The following is an 8,310-nucleotide window of genomic DNA, read 5'->3' as shown; positions in this document are numbered from 1 at the left end:
TTCACAGACCTGCACATACACATACATGTGCCATACCTGCACATACATATCCACATGTTCACAGACCTGCACATACACATACATGTGCCATACCTACACATACATATCCACATATACATGTTCACAGACACAGGAAAATTTGGGAGTTCTAATAAAAGATCAGAAGACAATGAAAATATCAGCATAAGCCATCTGGAAATAATAATGGAATCCAATTATCGCCTAATGCAAATTTTTATTTTAAAGTCATTGACACATATTTTAGAAGTTAGCTTATTATTTAACCACAGATAATTCTGCTCCCAGTAGAATCCTTACAAGATTGTCTTACAGTTCTCAAGGTTGGAGGCTTGCATTTAAAAAACACAAGTCTTTGGGTTGTAAGTCATTACTTGCCTCAAATTTTATCCCCTAGCTCCCGCATGGCAACATTGAATTCACTGACTGAGCATGTTCAAAATCGGAACTCCGACACAGCCATTCTACCCTCTATAGATTGTTCCTGTGCTTCCCTTTTGGACAAAAGAATACGAACACAAGATCCTTGGCCACTCCAGACCTGCCTTAAAGATCCCGGTCCACGGGACAGCTTCTTTTTGCTTTCTCTCTCTCTTTAATCCCCTTCCTAGAACAAACACTGCCACTGTGGATTTGAGACTGGGTTTTGTACCCCAGGGACCCCTGTGGCCTCATTTGTGCTACAGGGATTTTGCAGCCTTCAGTGGACTGAAGGACACACACTAGTGAGCTGATGATGTGAACAGGACTAAGTCCCTCCCTCCAAAAGCAGGGGCTAGACCCAAATATTCAAATAAGACCAGGAACATAAGTTAGTGTCGCAATTAGCCTATAGTTTCTGGTTGATGAGGTTTCACTTTGGCGGAGAATAACAAACTGGTCTTTCTAAAATGACCCTGCTACCGAAGTTATGTTTACACACTTTTCATCATCTCAGATGTGGGCTCGTTGGCCTTTGTGCATAGCAAGCATTTGCTAGGTGTCAAGGCAGAAGTAAGATAACAGTCAGATGTGTTAGCATTCACCTGCCATCCTAGTACAAGGGAGTGGAGGAGGGGACCAGGAGTTCAAAGCCACCCTTGGATACATAGCAAGTTTAAGGCAACATGAAATGATGTTTCAAAGGAACAAAACCAAACATAGTGGCATTTCTACTCCACATATGGTTGCATTTCAGGTACAGCTGCAACTTCAAAGGTGTACAGTGACAAGAGTCCAGGCTTGGGACAAAAATGCTCCGGCTACCAGTCATAGACCTATGAACCCACACGTTGCTTTTGCCACGGTGTCTGGTTTCTGAGCTGTTCATTTGTGTGAATACTTCTCACTTTAAACTGTGATGTGTTCCCAATAGAACATCCCCATTGTCTCAGTGTGTGGGTGTACCCCTCATGGTCCTGAGTTCCCTGCTCGTGCTCTCTCTCCTTCTGCTCCTGATTTGGACCTTGGGATTTCAATCTGGTGCTCTAATGTGGGTCTCTGTCTCTGTCTCCTTTCATCACCTGATGAAGGTTAATATCCAGGAGGATGACTATATGTTTTTCTTTGGGTTCACCTTCTTATTTAGCTTCTCTAGGATCACAAATTATAGGCTCAATGTCCTTTGTTTATGGCTAGAAACCAATTAAGGGATGTTCTATTGGGAACTCACCATGGCCAGCTGGACTGGGTCTGAAAAAACATGGGACCAAACCGGACTCGCTGAACATAGCGGACAATGAGGACTACTGAGAAGTCAAGAACAATGGCACTGGATTTTGATCCTACTGCACATACTGGCTTTGTGGGAGCCTAGGCTGTTTGGATGCTCAACTTACTAGACCTGGATGGAGGTGGGTGGTCCTTGGACTCCCCACAGGGCAGGGAACCCTGACTGCTCTTTGGGCTGATGAGAGAGGGGGAGTTGATCAGGGGAGGGGGAGGGAAATGGGAGGCGGTGGCAGGGAGGAGGCAGAAATCTTTAATAAATAAATTAATTAATTAATTAAAAAACTGTAATATGAAGACCAAGAGAAATGCCATCTGATAGTCTCATATGATCTCATTGTATTCTAAGATGTGGTGTGTCACCTTGAGAGAAGACATGAATTCCGATGCTGCTTTAAAGAGCTCTTACATCAGTTCTACAGTATGAATGTGCTGTGCAGAAATAACAGAAGCTGAGATTTGATACGATGCCCTCAAGCTTTGTTCTTGCGGTATCAACCATGATTAAATATGCACTGGGTTTCCAGGACCACTGCTTTCATGTGCTTTTCAGGGCCAGCAGACTGTGTATGCCAACAACCAAGGCTGATATTCATCATTTCCCCACATGACTGACTGAGCCTATATCTCATGTTTCATTATCATACCCATTGCATTGATGAACAGCTACAGTTAACTGACTTTCCTAGGTAGTAAACATAACCACACCCCAGAAATAAAAAGCTGGGCCCATCCCACAGCATAAATCATGCTGAAAGGTAAAGCAGAGACACTGCAGAAGCACATGCTAACCAACTCCTCCTGACAAATGTCTACTCCAGAAGAGCCTCTGACGAGGATAAAATGAGCTGATCATGCCTGTCAAAATGCCTGGCGCATATTTCCACTGAAGAGTCGCCTGATAAAACCCAGGAGGAGAAAATGGGGGCGTTCCTTGATGGACTTAGCTCTTGGAAATGCCAACTACAGTGTCCTTTGCTCCCAGCACGGGTGGGGCCTGCACAGCTCTGTTCAGGGGACCCCTGCAGGTCTCAGACACTCTAGCTTGCATCAAAGAAATGATTAAATCAAAACCACTTTTGCCTTTCTCATTCTTGTAAAGAGCACTGAAATATTTCAGACAGGTGTGTGTGTGTGTGTGTGTGTGTGTGTGTGTGTGTGTGTGTGTGTGTGTGCGTGTGCGTGCAGCATAAAGATTCTAGAATGTCTTTTCCCTTCTGGTGTTGCTCTGTGAACTTCCATATGACTTTTGGGTACCACCACCACTGCCTTGACAATGTGACTTTATGTAATTCCCACAGTGCCTGTACGTTTATATATTAAATGACAGAGTTAAAAGATGTCCATACAGCAGTTGGCACATACTTCTGGATGTGTTTGCAAGAATATGTCAAGAAGAATTTTTTTTTTTTAAATCAGAAGACTGAGTAAGAAGATCACCCTTTACCAAAGGTGGGTAGGGAGGGCTTTGTCCGGTGTGTTGAGGGCAGGATTGAACCAAATGGCAGAGAAGGGTAAGTTCTCCCACCTGAGCTGTATCATTAGTTCCTGCTCCAAGACACTGGAATGCCCTGATTCTCCTGTCTCTGGGCTCCAGAACAAAGTAGTTCATCCCTCATCTCCCAAACTGCCAATGTTTCTTCAGACAGAACCCACCGGCAGCTTTCCAGCTCTCTGCTTGCAGACAGCACACTGTGGGACTCATTGGTCTCTATTTTCACCATCAGATGTCATAATCTGTTATCTGTACATGATAGTGGCTCTGCTTCTCAAGAGACCCCTAACACACCACAGGGGTCCTCATGGGCTTTATGAATATGTGTGGAATTCCTTTATTATTTACTTGACAAAAAGTAGCTGAGGGATATATATATATATGTATATATATATATATATGTGCATGCAAACCACATGTGCATTCATGTATCTTTATATACAAATTTTTATATAAAATGTAATTTGGGAATCTAAAGATTTCTTAGTGGTTATAGCTGTTCTCCCGAAGGACCCAGGTTGAATTCCCGGTACCCATACAGCAGCTCAAAGCCATCAACACTTCCAGTTCCAGGGGACCTGATAACCTCTCCTGGCTTCCAGGGGCACAAAACATGGATGTGGTACACAGACTAGCATGCATGCAAAACACTCATATTCATAAAATAAAAAATTAAAATCCCATAATTTGATTACTTATGCAACTACCTGCTTAGTTTAATTTCTTTCAAATGAATCATGATACAATCACTTTGGAAGCTCACAATGATACTTTAGTTTGTTAAAATAAGGTCAGTTGATCTTGAAACTCTACTCTTAGGCCTATGTTCAAGATGTGGAAAAAAGTCCATAAAAATTTACACAGGTATCCAGAGAAGTATGATTCATTTTTAACATAATTTTTATTGATTCTTGAGAATTTCACATCATGCACCCCAGTTCCACTTGTCTCCCAGTTCCCCTTGTAGTGTCTCCCCATAGGAAAGCTAAAACAAATAACATCAAACAACAACAACAAAACACTTCTCCATCTTGCCCACATTCCCGTCATCTCCTCATTCATCTTAGCCGCACTGGGAGCTGCTGTGTATCACACAGAACACTCTTTTGTCCAAACAGCTTTACTTGAAAAGGTTCTTTGTGAAATGTGTTGTTTGTTGGTCAGGCTCAAGGCTTCTTGCTTCTGATATGCCAACAACACTGAACTCTCACTGAGACTCCTCTCAGATATCCTGCTGTTGCCCTGGGCCATGGAGATCACAGGACCAGTCCCTTCACACATTCCAGCAGGTCATAGATGGGGTAGAGACTGGGGTGTGACAACTCAAAGCCTTGGATATGTGCCTGTCTGTTAGCTAAGTTGCTCAGTCTGGGCTGCTGGGATGACTCCCCTCAGGTGAGGGCCAAAGCCATCTTTCCCACACCTGTGGTAAGGGGTGAGGCCAGCTTTCCCAAATGTAGGGGACTAACTTTTCTATGGGGCCAGCTTTCCCATGCTAGAGTCATGGGGTCTGTTAACCCAGGGTTAGTGAGGAGTGAAGTTAGCTATCTGATAAGGGGGGACAGCTCTCCCAGGGCCAGTGAGGGACAGGGCCAGCTCAGCTTGGCCCTCATACTTGAACACATGGTTTAATACATGGTTCAATATGTGGTTTACATGGGTCCCCTGTGGTAACACAGGCAATGGACATCAACACAGACCCCAGATGAAGCAGAACTACGGACCTAAGCATGGGTCTCAGTAGCATTCCAGGCCTAGATGTCACCACAGTCCTATGTACCTGCACAGGCCACTCAGATTGGCATCACCCTGGCTGCAAAGTGGTCCTTAGACAACAATATGGCCACAGGTGGTAGCCCAGACCACATTGGAAGCAATAATATATAAGCAAAAGATTTGTAAGGCTTTGTAAAAATGTCTGGACAAACATTACTGAGAGCAGAAGTAGCTACTGTCTCTAACCCAGAAGCTATTTTGAACTGATAATTACTTGCGAAGGAAAATTTAATTTCTTCAATGAATTCTCACTGGGTATACAGACCACTCTCTGTTGGCAAAGGATGCTAGTTCATTTCCTGTCTTCCATGACTCAAAATAATCACACAGAAATTATATTATTTAAATCACTGCTTGGGCTATTAGCTCTAGCTTCTTATTGGCTAGCTCTTACATTTTAAATTAACCCATTTCTATTAATCTGTATATCACCATGTGGCTGTGGCTTACTGGCAAGGTTCTGGGTAAAGTTCCATCCAGCATCTGTCTCTGGCAGGGCTATATGGCTTCTCCTACTCTCTCCCCCTCTATCTGCTTGGAACGCCCACCTTGCCCTATTCTGCTAAGCTACTGGCCCAAACAACTTTATTCATTAACCAATAAAAGTAACACATATACGGAAGGACTTCCCACACCAGCTCTTAATGGCAGACCCCTTGCCCAGCAGTAGATGGCCAATAAGAAATGAACTCACTGAAACAGTCTACCTGAGCTAAGGGGGGCTCACCAACACCAGCCAGACTGGGAAGGAACGAGCGTGGGATGGAACTAGTCCCTCTGAATGTGGTTGGCAGTGCACGGCTGGAGCAGACTGAGGGGCCACTGGAATTGCCACCAGGATTTGTATCTGTTGCTTGTTCTGGGTTTTGGGGAGCCTGTTCTATTTGGATGGATACCTTGTTCAGCCTAGATAAAGTGAGGAGGGCCTTGGACCTTCCCCAGGGCAGCATGCTTTGCCCTCTGGGAAGTGGATGGGAGGTGGGGTCAGGAGTGAGTGGAGGGAATGGGAGGAGGAGAGGAAGTGGGAACTTGGATTGGGTATGTATGATGAAAAAAAGATAGTTTGTTTTCTTTTTAAAAAAGAAGAAATAAGAAATGAGCGCAATGGTATTTTAAGAAAGCATTACCTTTATGAGACAAAATATTGATGGTTTCCCTTAGAGCTTGCCTGTTTTAATTAGGAATAAGCATTCCTCACCATCTGTGGTGTTTTGGATAAGAGGAGTGGTATGATTTGAAATGATTAGGAACTGCAGCCTTGCTGAAGGGAATGTGTCATTGGGAGTGGTCTTTGAAGTTTCAAAAGCTTAAGCCAGGCCCAGTGGCTTCCTGCTGCCTGTGGCTCTGGATGTAGAACTCTCAGCTCCTTCCCCAGCACCATGTCTGCCTGTGTGCTCCCTGCCATTCTAACAATGGACTACACCTTTGAAATGGTAAGTGAACCTCAATAAATGCTTTCCTTTACAACAGTTTCCATGTGTCTCTTTATAGCAATAAAATACTGGTTAAGAAGCCATCCTAACCCCCAAGGTTATGTTAATAAAAATTTATACTATTTTCATTTTACTTATTTAGACCTTTAATCCAAGTGGTTTTCCTCATGAGCAGACAATATGCCAGTCGCTCCCTGTTCCCTAACACTGCCTATGATGTAAGCCCTTCCTACTCCCAACATTAGCTCGTGAAAACACCTCTTCTCAAATTTAAAAATAATTTTAAACTTCCCAGAAGCTTTTCTGTTCCCTGCTGGGACCCTTTCCATGGAACTGATTAATCTCTTTCTGATCTTGCTTCACCAGAACCACCTCATCACACTTGGCTCAGTTTCCTGGATGCTTTTGAAGCTGTTGTCTATGAGCTGACACTCTGTGTTATAGAATACTGTAGAACAGGAGTTGTGAATAAAAATGTCTTTCTCACCGTTTTGGAGTTCAGGACTTCAGGATGAAAAGACCTCCAGGTTTGTTTTCTGGGATAGAGGACCTCCATGTTGGTTGACAAAGGGCCATCTTCTCCCATATCCTCATGTGGTGGAAGGGCAGATGCCTCCTTGATAAAGGCACTGATCCTGTTTCTGAGGGTTCCTACTCAAAGACTGCATTATCTCCTCACAGCCCCACCTCCAAATATCAACTATGTCCCTAGAACTTCAACACTGTGGGGACAAGGAGGACACAGAAACAGTCTATATACCATGCCCTAGACAACTCTTCTGTTGCTGCCTGTCTTTCCTGTAGTGATTGCCCATCACAGTAATAAGAGCATCCTATAAAATTTTAGGCCAAGTCGTATGAGCATTACATTCCTATGCAAAGACAAGGCTAGTAACATCACAGAGTACGACGCTGCCCCAGATCAATGGCCACCCTCCCACCATCTTTGTATATGGGAGCAGCAGTTACTCTACAATACCCATGGGCTGTTAGATGTCTGCAGTCTGCAGGGTAGAATGAGATGTTTGATTGGGCTTCCGGAGAGGAAGCTCATTTTCAGAGCACTCGATGGGTTCTGTTTGTTGTTAAACAACTAGACATATGTTGGCTTGCATTTCCGTTCAAGCCCACATTAATCACAGCTGGTTGTAAGCTAGCAGTTGATTGCTGGCAAGGATGAGAGAATGCATCTGCATTCCAGCTAGTTCCATGCATTCAAATCACCCGAAACAATGGAATTAAATTCATGGCAGGTAAAATGAAGCCGCTCAAAATTTGGGAATACAAATATATGTGGGTATAACCTCTGTAGTGTGTGTCTGATGGAGAGATGTTTCTATCTTGTTAGAACATATGCTAATGAAAATTGGAAAATGAGAAGTTATAACCATTAAAGGCAATTCTGCTTCTGAGCAACTTACTGGGACAGAAAGTATTGTATACTCTTTCTAAAACTGTAAATGACATCTGGTTTGACTTCATTTGAAACCCAAGAGTGTGAGAGGACCTTAAGTTTCCTATTGAGCACATGTCTTCAGTGAGAACCCAGCACTCAGGAGACAGCTGACTCACAAGAAGCCTGAGTGGGTACACGCCAGAGCACTTAATCAAAACTCGCCTCAGCGGCTGTCTCCTTATACATTTATGAGAGCCCTGCAGCAGAAAGCCTTCCAGACAGAGATTCATCAGTCAAGAACTCAGCTTCGCTTTCCTTGGTGTCCCGGACAGATTAGCAGATGACCAATTTCTACACCCCAGTAATTGGGCCAGCACGAATCCATGTTGGAGATGAGGCAAATCTGTGGTCTCAAGTGTCACTGCCCCTTGTCTCAGCAGAACTGGCAAAGCTGTCACCAAGGTTACTGGAGTCAAATGGTTTGG

Source organism: Microtus ochrogaster, chromosome 5 (assembly GCF_000317375.1).
Source record: "Microtus ochrogaster isolate Prairie Vole_2 chromosome 5, MicOch1.0, whole genome shotgun sequence".
NCBI lineage: Eukaryota > Metazoa > Chordata > Mammalia > Rodentia > Cricetidae > Microtus > Microtus ochrogaster.
This window is presented reverse-complemented; position numbering follows the sequence as displayed.